Raw genomic sequence first — 14591 nt, 5'->3', positions numbered from 1 at the left:
TGACGCTCTGATTGGTTTATTTCACGTTACGCCCAAACCACACCTATGAATAATGAAGCTACTTCAGACCAACCCATTTTAGATTTGCGCCGGGCGCAAGAGTCATTTATTCCGCCGGGAAAATAGCAACAGCGCCGAGACCCGCCCACAAACTTACTTGCGCTTCGCGCTTTGACACTTGCGTTTCAGATCGTTAAAATAGGGCCCTATATTTTTTCATGATAGGCAACGTGAGCTTAACTCTCGAGACGAAGCTTGTGACAGATAATATAAGTTACTTAATAAATACATGATTGTGATAGAGAATAAGAAGCTGATGTCTGATTTCTTCAAGCGGTCATATTTTACCATGTTTAGCCTACTATGGTAACATGTTTAGCGTGCATCTTTTTCATCTCTTATAAATATTTCTGCCTTGTACAGGATGATGATTATAATCCACATTGGATCAAGTTATTTCAAACACTCGCTGCTGACTGAAAGTGAGTTTTGAGCTTGACTTATTTAAAAAAGTGTTTAATGCTGGTGTTAAAGCTGTTATCTTTCTGAAATGATCCGCGCTGACGCTCTCTAGATGCTGAGAAACTCCTTTGTTCATAACCCCTCCTCTAGCCCCAGCTGGCCCGCTTTGGCCCAAGGTTTTCGTCGGGCCAAAAAACCCTGGCCGTTGGCCCCGAGGAAGCCCCGGCGAGGCACGATCAAGCCCCAGAAGTGACAGTGGAAACGCGACTGGCCCTGGCACGCACTAGCACGCCCGGTTTCAGCTCGATAGTGGAAACACGGCTATTGATGCCAACAAAGTATTCAAGTCTATGCAAAAGAATGTTGTGGTCTATTTGTGTTAAACGCAGCACTAAGATCCAATAAAACTAATAGAGAGATACACCCACGATCAGATGATAAGAGCAGATCATTTGTAACTCTAAGGAGAGCAGTCTCAGTACTATGATACGGTCTAAATCCTGACTGGAAATCCTCAAATACAATTTTTCTGTAAGAAGGAATATAATTGTGAGGATACCACCTTTTCTAGTATCTTGGAGAGAAAAGGGAGATTCGAGATTGGTCTATAATTAACTAGTTCTTTGGGGTCAAGTTGTGGTTTTTTTTGATGAGAGGCTTAATAACAGCCAGTTTGAAGGTTTTGGGGACATATCCTAATGACAATGAGGAATTAATAATAGTCAGAAGAGGATCTATGACTTCTGGAAGCACCTCTTTTAGGAGCTTAGATGGTATAGGGTCTAACATACATGTTGTTGGTTAAGATGATTTAAAAAGTTTATACAATTCTTCCTCTCCTATAGTAGAGAATGAGTGGAACTGTTCCTCAGGGGGTCTATAGTGCACTGTATGATGTGATACTGTAGCTGACGGCTGAATGGTTGCAATTTTATCTCTAATAGTATCGATGTTAGAAGTAAAGTAGTTCATAAAGCCATTACTGCTGTGATGTTGGGAAATGTCAACACTTGTTGAGGCTTTATTTTTCGTTAATTTAGCCACTGTATTGAATAAATACTTGGGGTTATGTTTGTTTTCTTCTAAAAGAGAAGAAAAGTAATCTAGCAGTTTTTAATGCTTTTCTATAGGATAGGTTACTTTCCTGCAAAGCAATACGAAACACCTCTAGTTTTGTTTTCCTCCAGCTGCGCTCCATTTTTCAGGCTGCTCTCTTTAGGGTGCAAGTATGCTCATTATACCATGGTGTCAAACTGTTTTCCTTAACCTTCCTTAAGCGTAAAGGAGCAACTTTATTTAAAGTGCTAGAAAAGAGAGAGTCCATAGTTTCTGTTACATCATCAAGTTGTTCTGAGGTTTTGGATATGCTAAGAAATTTGGATACATCAGAAAGATGATGGTGATGGTTCTTCCATACCTTTCACAAGAAGTAGAATCTACAATTTTGGCTATATGAAGTTTGCACAGAACTAAATAATAATGAACTAAATAATATTATGGCGCATAATAATGATCTGAGATATCATCACTTGGCTGAATAATTTCAACACTATCAACATCAATTCCATGTGACAGTTTTTAAATCTAGAGTATGATTTCGACAATGAGTAGGTCCTGAAAGAGTTCAGAATGTCTATAAATGCTGATCCCAATGCATCTTTTTCATTATCAACATGGATATTAAAATCACCAACTATTAAAACTTTATCTGCAGCCAGAACTAACTCGGATGTAAAATCACCAAACTCTTTAATAAAGTCTGTATGGTGCCCTGGTGGCCTGTATACAGTACCCAGTACAAACATAACAGGGGATTTATCATGAACATTTGTTTCTCTGGATAATGTTAAATGAAGTACCATTACTTCAAACGAGTTATACTTGAAGCCTGCCCTCTGAGAAATCCTGAAAATCTTGTTATAAATTGAAGCAACACCTCCCCCTTTGCCTTTTAGACGCGGCTCATGTTTATAACAGTAATCTTGGGGGGTGACCTCATTTAAAATAATGTAATCATCAGGTTTTAGCCAGGTTTCTGTCAAATGTGATCATCTGATCAGTGATCATATTATTTACAAAAAGTGTTTTCGTAGAAAGGGATCTGATATTCAATAAGCCAAGCTTTATCATTTGTTTATCCATATTGCTTCTGTTTTTATTTGTTGAACCTCAATTAAATTGTTAATCTTAACTTGGTTTGGACGTTTTTTGTATTTTCTAGTTCGGGGAACAGACACAGTCTCTATAGTGTGATATCTAGGTGAAAAAGTCTCTATGTGCTGAGAATTAACTGACCTCTGTGACGGGAGGCAGCTAGCAGACGGTCGGTTTAGCCAGTCTGTCTGCTTCCTGACCTGGGCCCCAGTTAGTCAAGTATAAACACTAAGACTATGTGCCATATTTCTAGACAGAAGAGTGGCGCCACCCCAGGAGGGATGAAGACCATCTCTTTTCAAGAGGGTCTGGCTGCAGGCTTGCACTTGCACTCTCAGACTTGCATTCTCAGACTTGCACTCTCAGACACTTGCACTTCTGCTAGTGACATCACTTGCAGTCTTTTTTATTTTGTTGAATTTTTTTATTACTTTTTGTTTGAATTTCCCAACATTTTATAACAGTAGCCAGGTGGCGAAGACAAGAAAAAAGAAACTAAATTACAATGTCACTTGCAATCGCTACTTGCACTCTCTGCTACCTGTGACGTCACTTGCAATCGACACAAAGCGTGCATGTTGCCAATGGAGACAAGATGCTGTCGTGGTGATTAAATGATTAAAACTAATTTAGTACTATGATGTACAGGGTCCTGCAAGAAAAAGACAAGACCGGCAAATCCGTGGCCAGAACAGAAGAATATGAACGTTTGCGCAAAGTCTCTCGCTAAGTGTAGAAAAAAACACTTAACATGGCTTAATATATTAAGATGCTATTAAATTATCAAATTAAATATAAAGTTCATTAATATAATGAATATGTATATAGTATTTTCCTCACATACCGCAAAATGTGGCATAACGGACAAAGATGATAAAGGCCATACTCAATATTGCTTCTCATTTTGGTCCAAAAATAGCAAAAACTACGACTTTATTCAGCATTGTCTTCTCTTCTATGTCTGTTGTGAGAGAGTTCAAATCAAAGCAGTTTGTGATATCTGGTTCATGAACGAATCATTCGATGTAACCAGATCTTTTTGAACCAGTACACCAAATCGAACTGAATCGTTTTAATCCACAAATGACTTAAGCTGTTCACTTTTTTAATGTGGCTGGCACTCCCTCTGGGCTCAAACAAACCAATATCCCAGAGTAATTCATTTACTCAAACAGTACACTGACTGAAGTGATGTGAAGAGAGAGATGAACACCGAGCCGAGCCAGATAATGACTCGTTCACAAGTCAAGAACCGGTTGCATCGGTTTTTTGGATCACCAGTAGTTCTTTCGGACAGTTCGATTCAATAAACCGGTTGAAGAAAACGGTTCACCGCTTCTGTTGCGCTCGACGTAATGATGTCATTGGCGATGATTGCAAAGCCTTCGGTTTACCTGGGCTCATAACATTAGCACAGAATCAGTTCAGAATCAATCACCAAAAGAATCAGTTCGGTTCAGATGCTCTGTGTGTCAGTCTGCTTTCACGCTGAATCACACATGCGAAGTATCATCAGCTCCTCGGTTCTTGAATAGGACACGTCTGACAGAAATGGTTCTTGACTCAAGAACGAGTCAGTCTGTTGTTCGTTATCTGGCTCGGCTCAGTGTTCATCTTCAGTTCTCTCTTCACAGCAGTTCAGTCAGTGTACTGTTTGAGTAAATGAATTACTCCGGGATATTGGTTTGTTTGAACTCAGAGGGAGTGTCAGCCACATTAAAAAAGTGAACAGCTTAAGTCATTTGTGGATTAATGCTTATTGGAGACGAGAACAGTTAAAAACAATTCAGTTAAATTTGGTGAACTGGTTCAAGAAGATCCGGTTACATCGCATGATTCGTTCGCGAACCGGATATCACAAACTGCTTTGTTTTGAACTCTCTCACAACAGACACGGAAGAGAAGACAATGATGAATAAAGTAATAATATTTGCTATTTTTGGACCAAAATGTATTTTCGATGCTTCAAAAAATTCTAACTGACCCTCTGATGTCACATGGACTACTTTGATGATGTTTTTCATACCTTTCTGGACATGGACAGTATACCGTACACACAGTTTCAATGGAGGGACTGAGAGCTCTCGGATGAAATCTAAAATATCTTAAACTGTGTTCTGAAGATAAATGGAGGTCTTACTGATTTGGAACAACATGAGGGTGAGTTGTTAATAACATAATTATGATTTTTGGGTGAACTATCCCTATAAGCGTTTTGTTGTATGGGAGGACAAAGTTTGTGCATTGTGTTCATAGCCATCTGCTTACCTTGTAGTACTTTAAATAATAACTATGTGTCATATTTGGTATTTTAATTGAACTTAATGTACCTTAATACATTATGCCATATTAAGTGTTTGTGTTTTCTACAGGAGGAAAACGCTTAATGAAAGACTTTGTGCATTGCGTCATATTCTGCTGTTCTGTGGCCACGGTCCGGGCTTGTCTTTTTCTTGCAGGACCCTGTACATTATAGTAGTAGGCCTACTAATTTAGTTTTAATCATTTAATCACCACCACAGCGTCTTGTCTCCATTGGCAACATGCACGATTTGGGTCAGCCAGACCCTTCTCTCTCTTTTCAACAGGTCAGGTCTGCCCCAAAAGCTTGTCCAATTGTCTATGAAACCTATGTTATTCTGTGGGCACCACTTAGACATCCAGCCATTGAGTGATGACAATCTGCTATGCATCTCATCACCACGGTAAGCAGGGAGGGGACCAGAGCATATTACAGTGTCTGACATCGTGCTTGCAAGTTCACACACCTCTTTAATGTTATTTTTAGTGATCTCCGACTGGCGAAGTCGAACATCATTAGCGCCGGCATGAATAACAATTTTACTGTATTTACGTTTAGCATTAGCCAGCACCTTTAAATTTGCCAAGATGTCAGGCGCTCTGGCTCCCGGTAAACATTTGACTATGGTGGCTGGTGTCTCTATATTCACGTTCCGTACAATAGAATCACCAATAACTAGAGCACTTTCATCAGGTATCTCAGTGGGTGCATCACTGAGAGGGGAGAACCTGTTTAATGTTTTGATCGGAAAAGAAGAGCGGTGTTTGACCCATGACTACGCTGCCTCACCGTCACCCAGTTGCCCTGCTGCAGGGGCTCGGTTTCCGGAACTGAACAATGTACATGAATCCCTGAGCTAGACGCATCCAAAGCCGTATCTAGAGCCCTAACATTCTTACTGTCCTCAATTAAAGTTTGGATGCATGTCTCTATTTCTGAATTCTTTTCTGTCAGCCTAACTATTTCCCTGCATTTATCACATGTGAATCCCTCATCAGCAGAGATGTATAGTAACGAAGTAGAACTACTTCACTACTGTACTTAAGTACTAAAAGGCGGTATCTGTACTTTACTAGAGTATTATTTTTTTCTCCTACTTCCACTTTTACTTCAGTACATATTTTCACTGAGTTTAATACTTTTACTCCGATATTTTTTTTATGTGCTGCATCGTTACTTGTTACAATTATAAAAATGTTACGAATCATTACATTACAAACCCACATTACCACTGCCAGAACTGTAGATGGCAGGTTTGATGAAGCTGGCACATCATTGAGCGAAGACTGCGCGTGCTGACTGAACTGCTGTGAAGAGAGAGATGAACACAGAGCCGAGCCAGATAATGACTTGTTCACGAGTCAAGAACCGGTTGCATCGGTTTTTGGATCACCAGTAGTTCTTTCTGACAGTTCGATTCAATAAACCAGTTGAAGAAAAGAATTCACCGATTCTTTTGCGCTCGACGTAATGGCGTCATTGGCGTTGACTGCAAGCCTTTACCTGGGTTCATAACATTAGCACAGAATCAGTTCAGAAGTGTGTCGGTCGGCTTCACGCTGAATCACACATGCGGAGTATCATCAGCTCCTCGGTTCATGAATCGGACGCGTCTGACAGAAACGGTTCTTGACTCATGAACGAGTCAGTCTGTTGTTCGTTATCTTGCTCGGCTCTGTGTTCATCTTCAGTTCTCTCTTCACATCAGTTCAGGCAGTGTACTGTTTGAGTAAATGAATTACTCCGGGATATTGTTTTTTTCAACTCAGAGGGAGTGTCAGCCACATTAAACAAGTTAACAGCTTAAGTAATTTGTGGATTAATGCTTATTGGAGACGCGAACCGTTTAAAACGATTCAGTTCGATTTGGTGAACTGTTTCAAAAAGATCCGGTTACATCGAATGATTCGTTTGCAAACCGGATATCACAAACTGCTTTGTTTTTAACTGTCTTACAACAGACATGGAAGAGAAGAAAATGCTGAATAAAGTCGTAGTTTTTGCTATTTTTGGACCAAAATGTATTTTCGATGCTTCAAAATATTCTAACTGACCCTCTGATGTCACATGGACAGTAGACCATACACACAGCTTCAATGGAGGGACTGAGAGCTCTCGGACTAAATCTAAAATATCTTAAACCGTATATCAAAAATAAACGGAGGTCTTACGGGTTTGAAACAACATGAGGGTAAGTTATTAATGACATAATGCAAATTGTGCGAACTAACCCTGTAACCGTTTTTTGTTTACAAAAAGTTAGTAAAAGGAATTGTGATTGTTCTTAGGTTAATAATTTGAAATAGTAAAAACAATATGTTCAAACTTTTGACTACTTTCTTTAATAACTACATAACACAATACTTGTACTTTTACTTTCAGTACTTGAGTAGTAAATTTTAAAATAGACTACTTGCAATACTTAAGTACAAAAAATGTTGAATACTTTAGTACTTCTACTTAAGTGTGGTGCTTAAAGAGCACTTCAACTTCTACTCAAGTCACTTTTTTGATAGAGCACTTGTACTTTTACTCAAGTATGGGTCTCTAGTACTTTATACATCTCTGCTCATCAGCGACAGAGATAGATAAACTGTAAATGTGGCAAGAGGTGCAAATAACAATAGCAGGAGAAGCCTAATGGTCTAATGGTCTTCTTGTGAAGGCCGGTGAGGAGCCCATTACAATAGTCCACCCTGCTTGTGATAAAGGCATGAACAAGTTTCTCCAAGTCTTGGCTGGAAACAAAACATCTAATTCTTGCTTTGTTTTTTAGATGATAGTATGCTGATTTAGTTACTGCTTTGACATGACTACTAAAACTAAGGTCTGTCTCCAGAATCACAACAAGATTCCTGACTTGATTTTTAGTTGTTATAACGCAAGAGTCAAGATATGCATTCACCTTGAAAACTTCATCTTTGTTTCCAAATGCAATGACTTCAGTTTTATTCCTTGTTTAACTGAAGAAAGTTCTGGCACATCCAACTATTAATTTCATCCTTACATTGGCAGAGGGAGTCAATGGGGCTGTAGTCATTTGGAGATAAGGCTAGGTACATCTGGGTATCATCAGCATAGCTGTGATAGGCAGTTTGGTTCTTATTTTATTATTTGACTTAGTGGAAGCATATACAGGCTACACAAGAGCGGTGCTAGAATTGAGCCTTGTGGGACTCCACATGTCATGGACATCCACTTAGACACATGCTCTCCTATACTCACATAATAGCCTCTTCCCTTCTAAGTATGACCTGAACTATTTGAGTAACATACCAGAAAGCCCAACCCAGTTTTCCAGTCTCTCTAGTAGTATTTTATGATCGACAGTGTCAAACGCAGCACTGAGATCTAGCAATACCAGCACTTATATTTAAGCACAGAATTTAAGCGAGTATCATTTATTAACTTATTGGGTCTCATTCATGAAACACGAGCAGAATTAATTTTTGTGTAAATCGCGTGTAAAGTGGTTTTGGCGTAAATTTTCGGATTCATTAAAACATTCGTATTTTCCAAATGTTAGTTGGTACGAAAGAAATCTACACCTGCTCCCAGCCATGCGTAAATAGTGAGTTTAACGTCTGAACGTTTTGCTCATTAATACGGCTGCATTTTAATTCACCTTAATCGGGTACATATTTACACAGCATTTTGAAAAAAATATTATATATATTAATTACATACGGTTTTTCTTTTAACTTTTATTATGAGAGCCAGTAATAGGATTTGTAATATGCTGCCAAACTTCCTTTCTTAGGACCTGATACGCCACTAGTACGCTTGAAAATAAAATTTGGCGTTTTGAATGAACTTCTGATAATAAAACTTCAATTTCTGCAGCTGAGAAATGTTTCTTTTTCAGTCGCTTTTGAGAAGAAATGTTGAAATCCTTCGTTTGGTGTCATAATATGATGCTCATATATAGTTGTCAGTCGGATTTAATAGGCGGGATTTCTGGTAATTGAGAGTGAGCGTGCACGCGCGTCCCATTTACGACTGATTGGAATTCATTAACACACACACACATTTCACTATCACATCTGGCGTTTACGAAGTTTTTGTGAATCAGGAGAAGAGTTTTCGGGAAGTTCTCTTTACGCGCAAATCACTCAGAGATTTACTCGTATATTTACGAATGTTTCATGAATGAGACCCAATGAGTGCTGTCTCTGTGCTGTGATGTGGTCGGAAACCAGATTAAAAATTGTCCAGGTATCCATTTGAGTTTAAGTATTTGTTTAGCTGATTAAAGACTACCTTTTCAATAATCTTCCCTATAAAAGGAAGATTTTATATTGGTCTATATTTGCTCCGTATGGTGTTATCAAGATTGCCTTTTTTCAGAAGTGGTTTAACAACTGCAGTTTTCAGGGAGTTTGGAAAAGTCCCAGAAGGAAATGAGGCAATCACCACTTCTAAGAGATCTGGTTCCAAACAGTTAAGTTCAAGTTCAAGTTCAAGTTTGCTTTATTGTCAATTTCCACATGTACAGTACATACATACAGAGAATTGAAATTGCGTTACTCTCAGATAACATTAACATTAAAGCTTAAAAGAAATCTAGATCAAATATAAAATGCAGATACAACTATACAATAAGGGAATGTAAAAAAAAGGCATATAATAAAATTAAAATTAAAGCTAAATAAAGCAGCGCAAGGCAAATGACAGATATAGTGCAAATCAATGAAGTGTACAACAGTGCAGATAAAAGATTTTTAGTGCAAAAAAATCCCTTATTAAAAATATCTTAAATATATTAAGTCTGATTAAAGTGACAAGTGACAAAAGGCTCAAGAGCAGTTATTTTATTTAACTGACTGATGAGGTAGTGAATTGACGTCAGTTCCATGCTGAATGAGGTAGTGAGCAGACCAATGCTTCACAAAGTGACTAGTGCATGCCATCATATATTTAGTGTGTGTGTGTGTGTGTGTGTGGGGGGGTTTCATAGTTCAGTGGTGACTGGGGCAGAAGAGGGGAGGGGGGCAAGTTCAGGACTGAGTTCAGCTTCCTGACAGCCTGGTGGATGAAGCTGTCCTTCAGTCTGCTGGTCCTGGCCTGGAGACTCCGCAGTCTCTTCCCTGATGGTAGCAGGCTAAAGAAGCTGTGTGATGGGTGAGTGGGATCACCTGCATTGCAGAGGGCTTTGCGGGTGAGACGTGTTCCATAAATGTCCTGGAGGGAGGGGAGAGAGACACCAATGATCTTCTCAGCTGATCTCCCTATGCGTTGCAGAGTCTTTCGGCAGGACGCGTTGCAGGCGCCATACCACACAGTGATGCATCTCGTCAGGATGCTCTCGATGGTGCCTCTGTAGAAGGTGTACAGGTCCCACTTTATATTAGGTGGCCTTAACTACTATGTACTTACATAAAAAATAAGTACAATGTACTTATTGTGTTCAAATTGTATTGTAAAACACTTTTGCTGCTGTTGAGGTGGGATAGGGGTAAGGTTAGGGAGAGGGTTGGAGGTATGGGTAAGTTTAAGGGTGGGTTAAGGTGTAAAGTATGGGTCAACAGTGTAATTATAAATGATATTACAGAAATTAAATACAGATGTAATTACATGTAGTTTTTTAAAATATAAGTACAATGTAAAAACATGTATGTACAGAATAAGTACATTGTACTAAATTATTAATTAAAATGTAAGTACATAGTAGTTAAGGCCACTTAATATAAAGTGGGTCCGGTGTACATGATTGGGGGTGGGGCTCTGGCTCTCCTCAGTTTGCGGAGGAAGTAGAGACGCTGTTGTGATTTCTTGGCCAGTGCTGCTGTGTTTTCAGTCCAGGAGAGGTCCTCTGTGATGTGCACACCAGGAACTTGGTGCTGCTCACTCTCTCCACAGGTTAAATGGGTAATGGTAAGGAAGTTATGAAAGACAATTATACAGGTTCCCCTTGACTCTCTGTAAGCATTTTCACTATCATAAGACGTGGTATATGTGGGATCCTTTTAAATGAGTAAATTAGATGAACTACATGTCACTTGATGATGTTGGTTTATTTTAAATTGATATAATTTACAGCTCAAAGTATTGTAAAAGTATTACAATTCTATTTACTTCTATAATAAATAATGTCCTTCTAACGTTTAAAACTTGTGTGAATTGTGTTTCAACTCTGATGTGCAATGTTTTGTTTGTGTGACTGAATCAAGTGACTCATGTGACTCATGTTTTATTTCTCATACAAAAAGTATTTGTTTATTTTACTCAAAACAGATTGCTAAATGCCACTGCGCCTATATTTTGTTAAAGTTCAAACTGGTGCCAATAAATTGCTTGACTAATAAGCACCGCCTTTCTTGAGAAATACGAAGGAAGAAGAGGGTAAACATTGTTGGTAGTGTTGGCAACTATGCCAACACGATCTCACACAGGAGTGAGGAACAAGGAGATGCAGGAGTATTACCAGGGCTCAAATTGAGGGGTGATGGCATCCCTTGTTCAAAAAAAGTGACAAAAACCATCCTCCCAAACATACCCTTTTGATTAATAATAGTGTTTATTTTGTAAAATTTAATGTGCAAATTAAATGTTAATATTCTATACTTATTTGTGAACTAAATAATGGCGACAGTCTCCACTCAATAACTGAGAGGCTAATGTATATTTCACTTTAAAGCTGTCACAAACCCGATCTTTGAACTTCCATACACACGCCAATCAGACATTCACCTAGGACTCCATTTCCAAGATCCCCTCTGATTAGACACTCACCTGTTTCCAATAACCCGGAAACTATAAAGGTTGCTCTCACTCACATACACATGCTCAGTATTGTTTAGCCTGGCTACCTTACCACATTTACATTTAATAATTTAGCAGACACTTTTATCCAAAGCGACTTACAAATGAGAACAATAGAGGCATCCAGACCAATGAGAGAACAACAACACTATACAAGTGCCATTTTTTTGCCACTGTTGAGAGACTGACAAACCCCCCCCCCCCCCCCCCCCCCCAAGTCAGATTCCCAGTGAAATGCTCTCAGACAGCAAATGCAATGAGTTTGCTTCCTTATTTTCGGAGACGATTATCAATATCAGGAAGGCAATTGGCACATCCTCAAGCAATGCAGAGGTCAGACAGAATTGGCCACAATATCAAAAAGATACTATGTCTAATTTTGAAGCAATTGATAGCACAATTTTGGCAGAAATAGTGCGGCACCTAAAATCGTCAAACCTGCTATCTTGACACACTTCCCACATCTTTTTTCAAAAGTGTGCTTAAATGTTAAGAAGCAGATCTCTTAGAAGTGGTGAACGCCTCGCTTCTTTCTGAGACATTTCCAAACTCCCTGAAAACTGCAGTTGTTAAGCCCCTCCTGAAAAAGAGCAATCTTGATAACACCATTTTGAGCAATTATAGACCAATATCTAATCTTTCTTTTATAGGCAAAATTATAGAAAAGGTAGTTTTTAGTCAGCTGAACAAATACTTTTTTCAAGGTGAAGGCATACCTTGACTCTACGGTTATAACAACTAAAAATCATGTCAGGAATCTTGGTTTGATTCTGGAGACAGACCTTAGTTTCAGTAGTCATGTCAAAGCAGTTACTAAATCAGCATACCATCATCTAAAATCACTGCAAGAATTAGATGTTTTGTTTCCAGTCAAGACTTGGAGAAACTTGTTCATGCCTTTATCACCAGCAGGGTGGACTATTGTAATGGGCTCCTCACCAGCCTTCCCAAAAAGACCATAAGACAGCTGCAGCTCATCCAGAATGCTGCTGCCAGGATTCTGACTAGAACCAGAAAATCTGAGCATATCACACCAGTCCTCAGGTCCTTACACTGGCTTCCAGATTCATTTAGGATTGATTTTAAAGTAATTTTACTCATCTTTAAATCACTCAATGACCTAGGACCAAAATATATTGCAGATATGTTAACTGAATATAAACCTAACAGATCACTCAGATGATCATTGGGATCGAGTCAGTTAGAAATACCAAGGGTTCACACAAAACAAGGGCAGTCCACCTTTAGTGGAATCAGCTTCAAGAAGAGATCAGATGTGCTTAAACATTAGTCACATTTAAATCAAGTCTCAAAACTCACCTGTTTAGCTGTGCATTTGTTGAATGAGCACTGTGTGATGTCCGAACCGATTGCACTGTATTTTACGTATTAATGTTATTTTATGTAAAATCATTTTCTATTTTTACTGTTTTAAATTCATTTTTAAATAAGTCAATTTTATAATCATTTCCAAAGTTTTAATATTGCTCCTTTTTATTTATTTTTATTTTTCTTCATGATTATTTTAATTTATTTTATTTTAAGCACTTTGAATTACCATTGTGTACAAAATGTACTATATAAATAAACGTGCCTTGCCTTGCCTAATGTTGTATAAGGCAAATCAGTTGAGTGGCCACATTTGAAGCAAGATTGTTTGTTGTCCGAGAGGTCATTCTGTACAAAAAAACATAAAGAGTTGGTTGAACACAACTCGCTCAAGTGTCTTTGCAATGAATGGAAGAAGGGATACCTGTCTGTAGTTTTCTAGAAGTGCTGGGTTTAGAGACTGTTTCTTAAGCAGTGGGCTTACCCGAGGCTGCTTAAATGCTGAGGGAAATGTACCAGAGTAAAGAGAGGTGTTGATAATGTCAGTAAGTGAAGGTATGACTGAAGAAGAAATGTCTTGAAGGAGGTGAGTGGGGATAGGATCTAGTGGACAAGTAGTAGGATGACTGTAAGTGATAAGTTTGGAAACATCCGTCTCTGAGAGTGGAGAAAAGGAGAAGAGAAAGTGTGTATTAGCTGTTATGAAGTTATCATCAGTCTGCAGTGCAGAGAATTGGTAACTGATGGTTCTTGTCTTATTTGTGAAGAAAACTGCAAAGTCATCGGCTGTAAGAGTCGATGAAGGGGGAGGTGGAGGCGGACAAAGAAGAGAAGAGAAAGTTTTGAAAAGTGTGAAAGAGTCAGAACAGTTAATTTTGTTGTGGAAGTAATTTTTGTTGTGGTTACCAAGCACTTCCTAGTTTCCTGTTTAGCAGTCTTGTTCCTTGCCTCGTTGTCTATATCCTCACCCATTTATCTTTCTGCTGATCGTTTGCTGCCTGCCTTGATCTTTTGCCTGTTTTTGGATTTTTCTCTTGCCTTGCCCTTTGGACTCTGTTTGCTGATGTATGGCCTTTGCCTGTCTAAATTCACTCAGTGTTTGATTAAAAGCTGCAATTTGATCCTACCTTGCTTACTACACCCTCATTATTATAAAAGCTAAAGTGCTACTAAGAAACTACTAGTGATCTGGACCGTTATTTTAAAGTGGAAAACATGTTAACCCCTCAGTAATTTTTTTTTTTTTTTTTGTATCTGACACATATTGTGTGTGAAGCACTAATGATATTTTACCAGTAGGTCTTTTGGAGTAGGATAAATATTGAACTGACATGAAACAGTGCTCATAATTGTGAACTAATTCAATCATTTTTTAAGTAAAATATAATTTATATTATTGTTCTATGTTTAAGTTTGAAATAAACAAAGAATATTCATCCTTTGGTAAGAGTAGTAGTCACAATTTTAAAATGTAGCCGATTTATTGGCTAATTGGCTAATTTATTCACTAATTGTGAATTAGTTTCCACAAAGAACCCAACTGTTCGCTTTTAAGACTGTTATAATTAGCAATTAATTGGTT

General features: G+C 38.4%; 1 protein-coding gene across 1 annotated transcript in view; it reads left to right on the top strand.

Moving 5' to 3' along the window:
- LOC113087155 (cytosolic phospholipase A2 gamma-like) overlaps window positions 1-14591 on the top strand; it is a 174283-nt gene that overhangs the window by 43289 nt on the left and 116403 nt on the right. The window lies entirely within an intron of this gene.

Source organism: Carassius auratus, chromosome 5 (assembly GCF_003368295.1).
Source record: "Carassius auratus strain Wakin chromosome 5, ASM336829v1, whole genome shotgun sequence".
NCBI lineage: Eukaryota > Metazoa > Chordata > Actinopteri > Cypriniformes > Cyprinidae > Carassius > Carassius auratus.
This window is presented reverse-complemented; position numbering and strand designations above follow the sequence as displayed.